This window comes from Triticum aestivum, chromosome 7D (genome assembly GCF_018294505.1).
Source record: "Triticum aestivum cultivar Chinese Spring chromosome 7D, IWGSC CS RefSeq v2.1, whole genome shotgun sequence".
In the NCBI taxonomy this organism is placed as follows: domain Eukaryota; kingdom Viridiplantae; phylum Streptophyta; class Magnoliopsida; order Poales; family Poaceae; genus Triticum; species Triticum aestivum.
Genome location: NC_057814.1, coordinates 604,473,692 through 604,489,739, shown reverse-complemented (window position 1 = coordinate 604,489,739; position 16,048 = coordinate 604,473,692).

Sequence of the window (16,048 nt, the reverse complement as noted above, 5' to 3'; positions counted from 1 at the left end):
TAATAGCGATAAAAATTAATCTGCATATGTATGAAATATTGCCAATAACACCTACATGCATCCAAAATCAGTATATATATCAAATAATTTACACATATTACCTAAAAATGTCCTAATCCATCATGTGCTGATGATCTCTGATTCGTGCTAATGGTAGACATGAAGATCTTATAGTTGAAGCAAAAAACTTTGTCAACCTTTGGAATAAACTCCTACTAATGCTAGACTTGAAGGTCTTACAATGGAAGCAAAAAGCTTTGTCGACATCTTTTGAATAAACTAGTCATTTTATCATGTTCCTCCCCATTTCTTAATTTCCTATGATAATGACCATATGAAAAACATCTTCCTGCATCATGTAGATGGTATGGCATTTTCTGTCCTCTCTCATAGACCCTTTCTCAAGTAAGATGTTTCTTGTATTTTTATCAAGATTATCCTAATTTTTTCATAAATATCAGTAGCATAAACTGGTTGTTCATGATCACTAGCTGACTGTACATGTACATCCAATGAATTACCTACATACTCAGAGGTCAGAGCACCTTACGTTGTTATCGTTGCTGTTGGTGTCGATATTTTCTTCTCGCTGATCAAGTTCTTAATTGCCATTAGTTGGTTGCCCTTCCTCTATGGAATGCCAACTCTCTTAGAAAAAATTATGAATATTTCTACTCTGTGATTGTACTAATTCATCCACAACTTTCTTATGGATGACAGGATATATAAGACACAATGCTGAAAATAAATAAATAAATTGCATCAATTGACAATTGTTGAACAGTACCGATGTGTCGGCTATTCATCTAATAAACTAGGAACCTCAATATGAATAGAAGATATACCTCGGATGGTCGAATCGTTGACGGACGGAGAGCAAGGCAGGGCTTCGACGGCCCCATGGAGGCAGGGAATTGAAATCGGCGGTTGATCTGAATTAGTGAGGAAATTTTGTTTTAGAAGGAAAGGGCCGCTCAGAAATTGGGAATCGCTGCGTGAACTGCGTGCGAGATGGAAGAAGGGATCAATCTGTTCCTTTTTTATCGACATGCACGAACTAATCAAGGAAAGAATCGGAAAGGATCAATCAGTTCATTTTTTTAATGTGCACGTAGTAACTAGGAACGACCGAATCGATCGCTGGCTTCCTTCCTAGCGGCAAATATGTTGGACCATCGTGCGTACGATCCATCGTGCTGCCTGAGGCCCAGCCGTCTAGTCCACAGAATTTTTTTGATGACCGGAAATATGTTGGACCATAGCTAACATGTGTATACCTAGGGAGGGGCCCCTCGATCTTGGGGGCCCGGGGCGGCCGCCCCCCCTGCCCCCCCTCAGGGCCGGCCCTGCATACACACGAGCAGAAGGGCCGGTCAAAAATGTGATGCTATTAGTTATCTTTCTCTTTCCCTAATAATAAAGCGGCTATCCCTTCTGCCCGCGCGCTCACCGTCGCGGCGCTTTTTGCAAAAAGGACCCTCTAATTTTCAGTAACTAACCCGCACTATAGTTTTAAGTGGTAATCTCTACTTTTAATGGACGAGTTGGTGAATCGTCTGCGCGGTTTATTTTCGCTGGTTTTTTTCGTCTCTCCTCCCACCACCCCCTCCCACCCTGGTCCATCGGTTTATTTTTCTCTCCACTCTTTATTACAACCAGAACTTTCCTAACGTATAACAAATCACGGATCTAACTTCCTTAAATTATGCAAATCAATCTATTCCTTTTATTGGTTCAATTTGTCTTAGGAAACAAATAACAGGTTTTCAGAAAACAAATAATACATTTTAATCTAACTTTCCCAACTTATCTAAATCAATCGATTTCTCTTATTAGTGAAATTTGTTTTACGAAACAAATAACAGACACGTCACAACTTTCCTCTCAATAAATAGTTTCTTAACATTTGCAAACTTTCCTAATCAGACACGTCACAAACGGGCAGGTACTGATATCACGTTACCAAACAATAAAACCCCATTTGCATAGAAATCCGTTCAAAAATCCCAACTTTCCTAAATTTTTAACTTTTCTTGATAACAACCAATATTTCCTATGTTTTCCACCTATTGAAGGAAATCACCCCTCCATCGATATTAGCATTTTTTTGAACTGAGATCTTCGGGTTATGATTTTTTTGCGATTCTTTCCAATTGTGACCTCTCCTTCCACTCCGGCTCCTTCTCGCATAAACACCTCCCCCACAACCAGGTGACACCGCCCCAGACCTCCTACCTCTCCACACCTTCTCCGCCACCTCCTTCTCGTACTCCATTAACAATCCCTCCGCCACATTTGTCCATGGCGGTGTCGAGGGCATGGCGCAGCAGCGTACCAGCGGTAGAGCAGCGCATAGCAGCAGGAAGCAACACGCAGCAGGCGAGGCGAGCGGCCGACGGTGGAGGGCAGAGATGCGGCCGGCGTGGCTGAGGGGGCGGCCGACAGAAGATGCCCACGACTGAAGATGCCCACGGGGCGAGCGCAGCCAGCGAGAGTGTGGCGCGCGGCCAGGGTGTGTGTCGCGCAGGGCACAGTGGTGCGGTGGCTGTGGCGAGCGCGACGGCAGCGGCGGGCGCGACCGACGCGGTGTAGCACAGGCGTGGGCATGGAGAGGGAGTGGCCCCGCGGGCGCGGAAGAAGAGCGGCAGGCTCGGGCATGGACGTGCATAGGAGCGGGCATGTGCCACGGTGTCAATCCGAGGAGCTCGGTGGCTACCCCTGCAATGGCCATGGCGGACGCCGGTTCTCGGCCACGGCGAAATACCTAACGAGAGCAAACGAGAGGGGAAACAGGAGAAAGGCAAGAGGAGATCATGGCGGTGTCAATGGCGCCCTAGGGGAAGACATGGGAGCTCGGGGCGGCGCGGATCGAACGGCAATGTCGCGGTGGCCCAAGGTTGAGGAAGACAGCAACGACGTCGATGCGGGGGGTGCTGGACTTGATCTCGTTGGCGCAGACGAAGTAGCGAAGGCGTTCGGAGCTCCTCGACAAGCTCCTAGCCCGCAGGGAGGGCAGTGGCCATGTGGACGGGGCCGGTCATGGTGGCCGTGGGGTCTGACTTCGTCTAGATCGACGGGATCGAGCGAGCGAGGAGGAGAAGTGGATTTGGGAGGGGGCGTCGAGGAGGAGTGAGGCCATGGGGGCAGGGAAGGAAGGGCGTCACCCTTATCCATTCCCCTTCGATGCCAGCGAGGTGGTCGGGCGGGAGCCCGGCTCTGTAGCGATGCGGCTCGGGGAACAGGAGAAGACGACCGCGCGGGGACTGGACCGCTGAGCCGGTTCGGTGGCAAGGCCCGGGGGCAGGGCGAATCCCCTTTTACATCGTCCTTTTGGTTTTCCAATGTATTCTAATATGTTTCTCCTTTTTAACACTGTTTTCTATTTATTCTTATCAACTAAATGATCTCTACTCCTAATGTCTCAGTTGGTAGTCTTCGTTCCGGGTTTATTTTCGTCCCACCTCCCGAGTGAGGGAGAGGGGAGAGAGAGTGAGGAAGAGGGAGGGAGAGAGTGTGTGTGTGAGAATTTGATGGTAAAAGGTCGTTAATGTCACTTAATATGTATGAGAATATTAAATGTAATATTAACATAATTGATATTGAACTTTTAAAATTAATGTGGCCCCGTTGCAACGCACAGGCGTTCTTCTAGTAAACAGAGAAAACGTTTCGTTCTTACAAAGAGGCCCTTATATTTTATCTTTTTTGGTGGACTGGCTACAGACGCTCGAGCGCCCCTTCTAGATCGAGTCAAGACGGCGGCTCGAGCGGCTGCGGGCGGCGCGGCTGGGGAGGCGGATCCAGAGGCGAGCAGTGAGGCAGGGATCGCCGGTGACGACGAGGAAGGTCAGAGCGCGGCTTCCTTGGCAGAAAGGAGACGAGGAGGTGAGGGGGAGAAGAAGGAAGAAAGGAGGGGCGGCGCGGCGACCTAGGCAGGAGCTCGCCGGAGCCGGCGACGGCGACGGCGACGGACTTGTTTGGCTTGGTATGGCGGTACCTCTCCCTCGAGTGAATTTGTCGCTTCTATTACACGGCCACCAGTGGCGCAGGTCCCTTTCCTCAAACGCTCGCTCAAGGTGGTCCGCTCTTCAGCCCATGAGCACCTGTCTCTTCCACTACACAGGGCGCATCTTGAGCCTCCATCTCTTCCACGGCAAGCAGCACAACATCATGTTTTTGTTTCCCCCGCCACCATCTCTTCCACGCAGGGCCGGTCCTAAGATTTTCGGGGCCCGGGGCGAGACTAAAACCCGGGGCCCTTAATGTAGACATAATAGCGATAAAAATTAATCTGCATATGTATGAAATATTGCCAATAACACCTACATGCATCCAAAATCAGTATATATATCAAATAATTTACACATATTACCTAAAAATGTCCTAATCCATCATGTGCTGATGATCTCTGATTCGTGCTAATGGTAGACATGAAGATCTTATAGTTGAAGCAAAAAACTTTGTCAACCTTTGGAATAAACTCCTACTAATGCTAGACTTGAAGGTCTTACAATGGAAGCAAAAAGCTTTGTCGACATCTTTTGAATAAACTAGTCATTTTATCATGTTCCTCCCCATTTCTTAATTTCCTATGATAATGACCATATGAAAAACATCTTCCTGCATCATGTAGATGGTATGGCATTTTCTGTCCTCTCTCATAGACCCTTTCTCAAGTAAGATGTTTCTTGTATTTTTATCAAGATTATCCTAATTTTTTCATAAATATCAGTAGCATAAACTGGTTGTTCATGATCACTAGCTGACTGTACATGTACATCCAATGAATTACCTACATACTCAGAGGTCAGAGCACCTTACGTTGTTATCGTTGCTGTTGGTGTCGATATTTTCTTCTCGCTGATCAAGTTCTTAATTGCCATTAGTTGGTTGCCCTTCCTCTATGGAATGCCAACTCTCTTAGAAAAAATTATGAATATTTCTACTCTGTGATTGTACTAATTCATCCACAACTTTCTTATGGATGACAGGATATATAAGACACAATGCTGAAAATAAATAAATAAATTGCATCAATTGACAATTGTTGAACAGTACCGATGTGTCGGCTATTCATCTAATAAACTAGGAACCTCAATATGAATAGAAGATATACCTCGGATGGTCGAATCGTTGACGGACGGAGAGCAAGGCAGGGCTTCGACGGCCCCCATGGAGGCAGGGAATTGAAATCGGCGGTTGATCTGAATTAGTGAGGAAATTTTGTTTTAGAAGGAAAGGGCCGCTCAGAAATTGGGAATCGCTGCGTGAACTGCGTGCGAGATGGAAGAAGGGATCAATCTGTTCCTTTTTTATCGACATGCACGAACTAATCAAGGAAAGAATCGGAAAGGATCAATCAGTTCATTTTTTTAATGTGCACGTAGTAACTAGGAACGACCGAATCGATCGCTGGCTTCCTTCCTAGCGGCAAATATGTTGGACCATCGTGCGTACGATCCATCGTGCTGCCTGAGGCCCAGCCGTCTAGTCCACAGAATTTTTTTGATGACCGGAAATATGTTGGACCATAGCTAACATGTGTATACCTAGGGAGGGGCCCCTCGATCTTGGGGGGCCGGGGCGGCCGCCCCCCCTGCCCCCCCTCAGGGCCGGCCCTGCTTCCACGGCAAGCAGCACAACAACATGTTTTTGTTTCCCCCGCCTCCATCTCTTCCATGGCAAGCATCACAATTTCTTTGTTTGAAAATTAAGCAGTCTGGTAGATTTGGAAAGAAAGGAACTGCAGATTTGGGAAGGAGGAACAGGGTACTTAACTTTTATACATCTGCATAAGGTGCATCCTAATTAAGCAGATTTGTTTTTCTGTTCTGAACAGGGTACTGAACTTGAGAAATTTACCTTTCTGTTATGATGAATTGCAGCGGCTATATTCCTCTTTGATAATAGTTGGGCTACTTGAAGCTGCATGCTAAATTTTTGTTGGTATCAACTTTATTATTAGCTTAGTGATGATTACAAGCATCACTTTTTTCAGTCAAAGGCATCTGAAATTTTTGCTGTCATTCTTTTACATATAAATAACATTGCTTTCTTTTTCACTTGATTTCATTGGTTGATTCATGTGTGTAGCAAAGAGCAATGCAACTGCGACAATAGAATTATGCAAAGCTTAAAACCAGTCCCTGAAAATTACTATGAGAAAGCAGTCAATATTTGGTGTGGACTGTTCAATCTACTATAGGTAATTTGGTCTTCTGTTGTGCACACCATCTATTTTGTTTGTTGTGACCCATCAAAGTGGTCTTATGCGTTGCCGTCTCGTGTAACTGAAGAAAATGAGCGAAGGAATTGGACAACGACTATGTAGGCACTAGGCAGAGCTGTTTTATACAATGCTTGATGTTACAGTTCTGGATGTTAATGATGTTCGATTGAGTGTGGTGGTCGTGTGGTTGAAGCTCACATGATGTAGTGTTTATGCACAACTGAAGTTGCACATTCAGTTCTACATATATCGAACAGCCTTCAAAACTTCTGAAAGCAAAGAGCTGGAGAACCATCCTCTAGACTCTCCTGTATCCCCACAGATTATTTTGCTTCCAAACTTCTGATAAATGTAGCAGGTTCCAATGCAATTTCACTTGCCACATGTTATTATTCAGGTTGTCATCATACTATATCAGCTTCAAAGTTTATTTTTAATCTCAAGTAGTCAATATCTGAACCTGAACGCTCAAACTACTGCAGGGGGAGGATTTCCATAGTATCTCTGGGGCTGGAATAGAATTCCCTGGTTTGACGTCAAGCATTGGCAACTGCAGAATACATTGTCTCGAGGTACAATCACACTTGATTCTCAAACAATCATAGATTCATGAATTGCAGCAGGGTGAACCCAAGATGTCCAGAGCCTCTCTCGTGAATCACATTGCTTACAATGATTTCATGATTGAGATCTCGTGATTTAACAGTTGTATTTTCTTGTTTCTTTTCTGTTCTTTTGGAGGAGAACAAGATGTAGCTTGTAAAGGTTTAAGCACTTTAGAAGTTTAGCTAAATAAACAGAATATATCTACTGGAAGGTGATGTATAGAAAAGTGGATCCTTGCATAGGTTTTGTATTACATATATAGTTAACTCAGTACTGATTTCCTTTTCTTGATTTGGAGTGAGTGTCTTTTCTTGACTTAGCGTCCCTATGGTTGATCTCACATGAGTTATGGTATTTCTATCCTTCAAAGTGTGTAATAAATCCACAATTCAGTTTGAGTTATGCATGTGGTTTTTTTAATCAAGATTATATGATTATTAAAGCACATATATCGAAGTTGAAATATAGGCGGGTGGCGTGCACACGCACCTCTTTGCCCAGGTAGGGAATTTTCAGTTCTATCTGTCATATTATTTTTCAAATATAGTGGCATCTCTACTACCCTCCTGTGAAGCAATTAGCCATTGTTTTGCTTAAAATAGCAATTACATATACATTTAGTCCATCTTTTTGCATATCTCCTTCGTGCTATGATTTCTATCTTGAGAGAAAAAGGGCAAAACGGGTTCAGTTGTATAAGCTCTTTATCTTTGCAAATTTTTGTTTTGGGGGAGTTAGAGGATCGAGGATTTCAATTTGTCAGGGCTCGTAGAATGTCAAAAGATGATTTCTGGTTTAAACTTAATGTCGATCAGACTGGTTTCTATATAGTGAGTTATGATGAGGAAATTGCATCCCGAGTTAGGTATGCAGTTGAGACCAACACAATGAGTGCAGCAGACAGATAAAACTTTTGCATGGTTTCTTACAACTGCAAGTCTTTCCCTGTTCAACTATTCTCACATTATTACTGTCTAATCAATACAGGTTTACTTGATGACACATACCCTTTGTATGGATGGTAAACAGAAGGTGGTCATGTTGTTGCATTTGATTGCTGCGTACAAGGGTGAGACTGAGTATACTGTGCTTGCACATGCCATCAACGCACTACTCTCTTCCTATTCTATTAATTTTTGTTGCTCCTAAACTTCATCTTGTTCTAAGCGTTTTTGTTCTTGCCTTTGTAGACAAGCCTGAGCATATTTGAGATGATGGCTATTGCTGCACCAGAAGAGTTGGTTAATATGAAGAAGTTCCTATTTGACTTCCTTGAGCAATTCACACAGTAAGTATTTGCTTTTATCAATCTGTACTGGAAGGATAGTTTATCGTGTAGTCTCTTCTAGCTTTTCAGCAACCCGTCCCTTGTTGGTGAGGTGGCTGGGGTGCCAAGAGTGGGGAGGGTCACTTGAATACACTGTTAAGAGGTACACTCTTAACTGCTCTTGTGGAACTAGGCCATCAGGCTACCATCGACGAGATTGTCCGTTAATTTCATCACCATTGTCTGTGCTAGAGGTTCACATAACTGGATGCCTTTGCTTGCCAAATAAAAAAAATGAAGAATGGTTCTGTTAGGAAGTTGCACTAGCTTTGACGATGATTCATAGGACGTGGCGCTCTGTCCCGGTGCAATGCACGGGCATTTGTGCTAGTTATTTTCATGTGGCTCAATGTTTCCAATGACGTGTAACTTGGCCGCGGGCTTTTGTATCCCGTGAAAAAAACTGAGCCCGTTTGGCGGATGCGAAGGACAGACATGCATCCAGGGGCGGAGTTGGGCCCCGGGCACCCAGGGCTCAGGCCCGGGGCGTGGAAATTCGAACAGGCTATTATACACATATGTTTTTCAGCAGGTCAGGGCATGGAAATGAAGATGGCCCAAAGCCTGATGGGCTGTCTGGATGAAGGAGTTCATATCCGATCTAGGTGTCATACCTAGTGCATCGTGTCCAATGAAAATCTTTTGTAACAATACTGGTGCAATTGCCTTGGCAAAGGAATCCAGATTTCACAAGAGAACCAAGCACATCAAAAGACACTTCAATTCCATCCGCGATCAAGTCAAGGAGGGAGACATAGAGATTTGCAAGACACATACGGATCTGAATGTTGCAGACCCGTTGACTAAGCCTCTCTCACAAGCAAAACATGATCAGCACCAAGACTCCATGGGTGTTAGAATCTATGTAATCTAGATTATTGACTCTAGTGCAAGTGGGAGACTGAAGGAAATATGCCCTAGAGGCAATAATAAAGTTGTTATTTATATTTCCTTATATCATGATAAATTTTTATTATTCATGCTAGAATTGTATTAACCGGAAACTTAGTACATGTGTGAATACATAGACAAACAGAGTGTCTCTAGTATGCCTCTACTTGAATAGCTCGTTGAATCAAAGATGGTTAAGTTTCCTAGCCATAGACATGAGTTGTCATTTGATTAACGGGATCACATCATTAGAGAATGATGTGATTGACTTGACTCATTCCGTTAGCTTAGCACTTGATCGTTTAGTATGTTGCTATTGCTTTCTTTATGACTTATACATGTTCCTATGACTATGAGATTATGCAACTCCCGTTTACCGGAGGAACACTTAGTGTGCTACCAAACGTCACAAAATAACTGGGTGATTATAAAGGTGCTCTACAGGTGTCTCCGATGGTACTTGTTGAGTTGGCATAGATCGAGATTAGGATTTGTCACTCCGATTGTCGGAGAGGTATCTCTGGGCCCTCTCGGTAATGCACATCACTATAAGCCTTGCAAGCAATGTGACTAATGAGTTAGTTGTGGGATGATGCATTACGGAACGAGTAAAGAGACTTGCCGGTAACGAGATTGAACTAGGTATTGAGATACCGACGATCGAATCTCGGGCAAGTAACATACCGATGACAAAGGGAACAACGTATGTTGTTATGCGGTTTGACCGATAAAGATCTTCGTAGAATATGTAGGAACTAATATGAGCATCCAGGTTCTGCTATTGGTTATTGACCGGGATGAGTCTCGGTCATGTCTACATAGTTCTCGAACCCGTAGGGTCCGCACGCTTAACGTTCGGTGATGATCGGTATTATGAGTTTATGTGTTTTGATGTAACGAAGGTAGTTTGGAGTGTTGGTAATCGTAGCATAATTTAAAATTTTCCTACGCTCACCAAGATGCATCTATGGAGTCTACTAGCAACGAGGGGAAAGGAGTGCATCTACATACCCTTGTAGATCGTGAGCGGAAGCGTTCCAATGAACGTGGATGACGGAGTCGTACTCGCCGTGATCCAAATCACCGATGACCGAGTGCCGAACGGACGGCACCTCCGCGTTCAACACACGTACGGTGCAGCGACGTCTCCTCCTTCTTGATCCAGCAAGGGGGAAGGAGAGGTTGATGGAGATCCAGCAGCACGACGGCGTGGTGGTGGATGTAGCGGGTCTCCGGCAGGGCTTCGCCGAGCTTCTGCGAGAGAGAGAGGTGTTGCAGGGGAGGAGGGAGGCGCCCAAGGCTGTAGTTGCTGCCCTCCCTCCCCCTTTATATAGGCCCCTGGGGGGGTGCGCCAGCCCTAGGAGATGGGATCTCCAAGGGGGGGGGGGGGCGGCCAAGGGGGGAAGGGGTTGCCTTGCCCCCCACGGCAAGGGGGAAGCTCCCCCCTAGGGTTCCCAACCCTAGGCGCATGGGGGGAGGCCCAAGGGGGGGCGCCCAGCTCACTAGGGGCTGGTTCCCTTCCACTTTCAGCCCACGGGGCCCTCCGGGATAGGTGGCCCCACCCGATGGACCCCCGGGACCCTTCCGGTGGTCCCGGTACAATACCGGTAACCCCCGAAACTTTCCCGGTGGCCGAAACTTGACTTCCTATATATAATTCTTCACCTCCGGACCATTCCGGAACCTCTCGTGACGTCCGGGATCTCATCCGGGACTCCGAACAACTTTCGGGTTTCCGCATACATATATCTCTACAACCCTAGCGTCACCGAACCTTAAGTGTGTAGACCCTACGGGTTCGGGAGACATGCAGACATGACCGAGACGCCTCTCCGGTCAATAACCAACAACGGGATCTGGATACCCATGTTGGCTCCCACATGTTCCACGATGATCTCATCGGATGAACCACGGTGTCGAGGATTCAATCAATCCGTATGCAATTCCCTTTGTCAATCGGTATGTTACTTGCCTGAGATTCGATCGTCGGTATCCCAATACCTTGTTCAATCTCGTTACCGGCAAGTCTCTTTACTCGTACCGCAATGCATGATCCCGTGACTAACGCCTTAGTCACATTGAGCTCATTATGATGATGCATTACCGAGTGGGCCCAGAGATACCTCTTCGTCACACGGAGTGACAAATCCCAGTCTCGATCCATGCCAACCCAACAGACACTTTCGGAGATACCCGTAGTGCACCTTTATAGTCACCCAGTTACGTTGTGACGTTTGGCACACCCAAAGCACTCCTACGGTATCCGGGAGTTGCACGATCTCATGGTCTAAGGAAAAGATACTTGACATTGGAAAAGCTCTAGCAAACGAAACTACACGATCTTTTATGCTATGCTTAGGATTGGGTCTTGTCCATCACATCATTCTCCTAATGATGTGATCCCGTTATCAATGACATCCAATGTCCATAGTCAGGAAACCATGACTATCTGTTGATCAACGAGCTAGTCAACTAGAGGCTTACCAGGGACACGTTGTGGTCTATGCATTCACACATGTATTACGATTTCCGGACAATACAATTATAGCATGAATAATAGACGATTATCATGAACAAAGAAATATAATAATAACCATTTATTATTGCCTCTAGGGCATATTTCCAACATGGAGTCCCGGATATGATCTCGGACATGACGAGGAGTCTCGAATTGGTCGAGACATAAAGATCGATATATTGGATGACTATGTTTGGATATCGGAAAGGTTTCGAGAGAGTTCGGGCATATACCGAAGTACCGGGAGGTTACCGGAACCCTCCAGGGAGTATATGGGCCCTAATGGGCTTTAGTGGAGAGAGAGAGGGGCAGCCAGGGCATGCTGCGTGCCCCCTCCCCCTCTGGTCCGAATTGGACTAGGAAGGAGGGCGGCGCCCCCCTTTCCTTCCTCCCTCTCTCCCCCTTCCTTCTCTCCTAGTCCAACTAGGGAAGGGGGGAATCCTACTCCCGGTGGGAGTAGGACTCCTCCAGGGCGCGCCATAGAGGGCCGGCCCTCCCCCTCCCCCACTCCTTTATATACGGGGGAGGGGGGCACCCCATAGACACACAAGTTGATCATTGATCTCTTAGCCGTGTGCGGTGCCCCCCTCCACCATAATCCACCTCGGTCATATCGTTGCAGTGCTTAGGCGAAGCCCTGCGCCGGTAGCTTCATCATCACCGTCATCATGCCGTCGTGCTGACGAAGCTCTCCCTCGACACTCAGCTGGATCGAGAGTTCGTGGGACGTCACCGAGCCGAACGTGTGCAGATCGCGGAGGTGCCGTACTTTCGGTACTAGGATCGGTCGGATCGTGAAGACGTACGACTACATCAACCGCGTTGTCATAACGCTTCCGCTTACGGTCTACGAGGGTACGTGGGCTACACTCTCCCCTCTCGTTGCTATGCATCACCATGATCTTGCGTGTGCGTAGGATTTTTTTTGAAATTACTGCGTTCCCCAACATGAAAATCGTAGAAAACGCAAACAGCGTCGAAACGCAACAAATTTTGGCGTGCATGCTTGCCATGCTCATTGTAGCCCGTGAAAAAACCTGAGCCCGTTTGGCGGATGCGAAGGAGAGACATGCATCGGAGGGTCCCTTCCTCCCATACCGAAACCACTGCGTTCCACATGAAGTACCTGAGTGCTTTCACGGAATATACCCAATTTTTGCCAGCGCGTGTGGGGCCCCACCCTGATACCCCATGCCAAAAATAGACGAAATCTGACACCGAATGCATGTTGCATCACATCCGGACATTATTTTAGAGTTTTTCGACCCGGAAAATCATAGAAAATGCAAACAGCGCCGAAACGCCACAAATTTTAGCGTGCATGCTTGCCATGCTCATTGTAGCCCGTGAGAAAAAATTGAGCCCGTTTGGTGGATCCGAAGGAGAGACATGCATCGGAGGGTCCCTTCCGCCCATACCGAAACCACTGCCTTCCACATAAAGTACCTGAGCGCTTTCACGGAATGTACCCAACTTTTGCCAGCGCGTGTGGGGCCCTACCCCGATACCCACGCCAAAAATGAACGAAATCCGACACCGAACGCACGTTGTGTCATGTCTGGGCATTATTTTAGGGGTTTTCAGCGTCTCTCTACCTCACCGCGTACTCGGACGCGGACTGGGCGGGCTGCCCCGACACTAGGCGCTCCACCTCCGGCTACGTCGTCTACCTCGGCGACTCCCTGGTTTTCTGGTCCTCCAAGCGCCAGGACACCGTTTCGCGCTCCAGCACCGAGGCGGAGTACCGTGCCATAGCAAACACCGTCGCCAAGTGCTGCTAGCTAAGCCCGTTGCTTGGCGAGCTTCGCATCGCCCTGCCCAAGGCCACGGTCTTGTGCGATAACATATAGTCCGTCTACATGACAGCCAACCCAGTACATCACCGGCGGACGGAACATATAGAGCTCAACATCCACTTCGTCAGGGAGAAAGTTGCCATCGGCCACCTGCGCGTCTTGCACTTCCCCACCAAGCAGCAGTTCGCCGATGTCATGACGAAAGGGCTTCCGACGCCAGCGTTTCAAGAATTCCAGTCCAACTTGTGCATCCGGTCACCGGACGCTTCAACTGCGGCGGGGTGTTAGCAGTTAGCGATCACGTACGCATGGGTTTGCATGCCATGCACGATCCCCACTCTCCCTGCCCACATCGCACGTCCCCTCCTCTATCCCTTTCTCTTGCGCTGAGCGCCGTGTACATGTACAACTGCTATATATTCATAGCAATACAATGAGGAGCACCCAAGGTGTATTTTCCCTGACTCGCAGTGGTAAATGTTGTGTTATTCATATAGCAAGGGGAGAGGCTGGCAACGACGAGGTACATGTTGCGTCGTAGCCCGCACCCCTGTCAGCTCTAGTGGTCACCGACACTGCGACGGGGAATGATCGAGGAGCTCGGGACACTGCTCCATTGGTGATCTGGCCATCGGCCGTGAGGGGCGTCTCGCCAGCATGCTGACCGAGGGCCGCCATAGACCGCCGCGCTGTGCTCGCAGGTCGCCGTGGGAGGAGCGAGGTGTAGAGGCTTGTGGGCTCGACGCGACGACGTAGCGGGGCACGGTGACGAGGCGAGTAGCGGAGCGGTGCAGTGCGGTGAAATAGGAAGCAAATCCGGCTATTTATACACCTTCCGGCTATCCAGAAAGAAGGAATTAAACGGTGATCAAGAAGCATCCAATTATAAAAATTAAGGAAAGCTGGAGGTTGTTTGGTTGGAGCAACTATAAAAATTGTGGATTTGGTAGAAATTGTATGTAATGCCCCAAGAGTTTGAGAGACTATTATACACTAGTAGATTGCCCGTGCGTTGCCACGGGCCAACAAATAAATTTATAACCAATGCTCATTTTCCTCCCTATGAACAAGCATATTGCATGGAATGTTCAACCACAACACAAATGCAAGCACCGTCTTCTCTCTATTCTTACAAACAACAGGCACCCCTCTAGCCGGTCTTTCTTGTTGAACTTGCCGTCCGTCATCTTCTTTGTCCATACATCATTCATCTTCTCAATCTATTGTCCCTTGACTCTGCATGTAGCTTCCATGTTGTTGTTTTGTTGACTCGAAAGGTTAAAAAACAACCCGACCGTACCACATCACCTTCCCAATTTATTCCTAATCCAAGGAAGCTAAATCTAGTTGAATGCGTGTGTGTTGCCCTGAAACAAGAAACTTGTCTATGCAAACATATATAAAATATTATCATATGCAGTGTGTACATCCCATGCTTATGACTATGTTGTCACAAGTACTTCTTGTCTATCTCTTGCTTTCCTATAAATATGTTTTGCCAAGCATGCATTTCAATTTCCACCCTCACTAACATATCTACTTTCATGTGCTCCTTCAACTCCACAAATATGTCTTATTCTCCCTCCTTCATGAGATTCTCTTTGCAATGTTGTGTTGCACATGTGTTCTTTAAAAACAAGGCATGTGAATCACATCGTCATCTATATTGGGCAACCGGGAAGAAGGTACAATCGGCTTCTCCAACCAGATTTGATTATGTCTATGTATTACTTTTCTATATTGACAAGTTCCGTCTCCGAAGCGAATTTTAAGCTTCCTCCTGTCCAACACAAGTACTAAAATTGAGATGCAAAACTTTAATACTTACATAATTTTTTTTGCACAAATCCTCTTGACAAATCAAGGAGCTTCCAATTTTTCGTCGACAAAATCATCCGAGTGCAGTGTACTGCAATGCATGAGCAATGCTATCTATCGATCTGACAAAATTATCCTAATAGGGGGTAATTGCATTCTCATGGATGCTTTATAGTACTCGAAGAGTTTGTGCTCAACCTTGCTTGTCATATTATTTTCCTTTGAATAGAGCATCATGTTCAAGCCATGAATGGGGCCTTCGATCTGACAAAACAAAATTACGTGTCTCGTCTGGAAGACCTGTTCTTTGAATGCCCACGCCTCCTGGATCGATGTATGGCCGCAGTCGCTTGCCGCACTTTGAACACCTCAAAGATGCCTAGAGTGCCTTCTCCTCGTGCCACCGTTCATGGGATGTTGCACTTCATGGCTGAGTGGTCGGTGCGATCTTGTGGTGCATATGGAAGTCTCGGAACAGCATGGTCTTTGACACTATGCGTTTCATCGACTTTGAGCTGCATCAGACGATAGTAGACCACCTACGTCTTCGGTGGTTAGAACCCCCCCCCCCCCCCCAATCGTGTTGATCTCTCCACCCTAAACCTCTGTGTGATTCTCTTGCTTGAACCTGATGTCTATTCCTGGCTGCAATCCCTTGTAAAGCAACCTGTAACCATGTCAAAACTAAAATGTTAATACAATTTTAGGTGGGCGATCACCCTTTGTTGCATGCCCAAAAAAAAGTGTGCCACTGAATCTACGAGAATGTCGGGTATATGTGCTAGCATGCAAGATAAGAGGAATGGAGAGAAGTTTCGTAAAATTACTACAAACCATGATGATTTCACATGGTTCATCCTCTG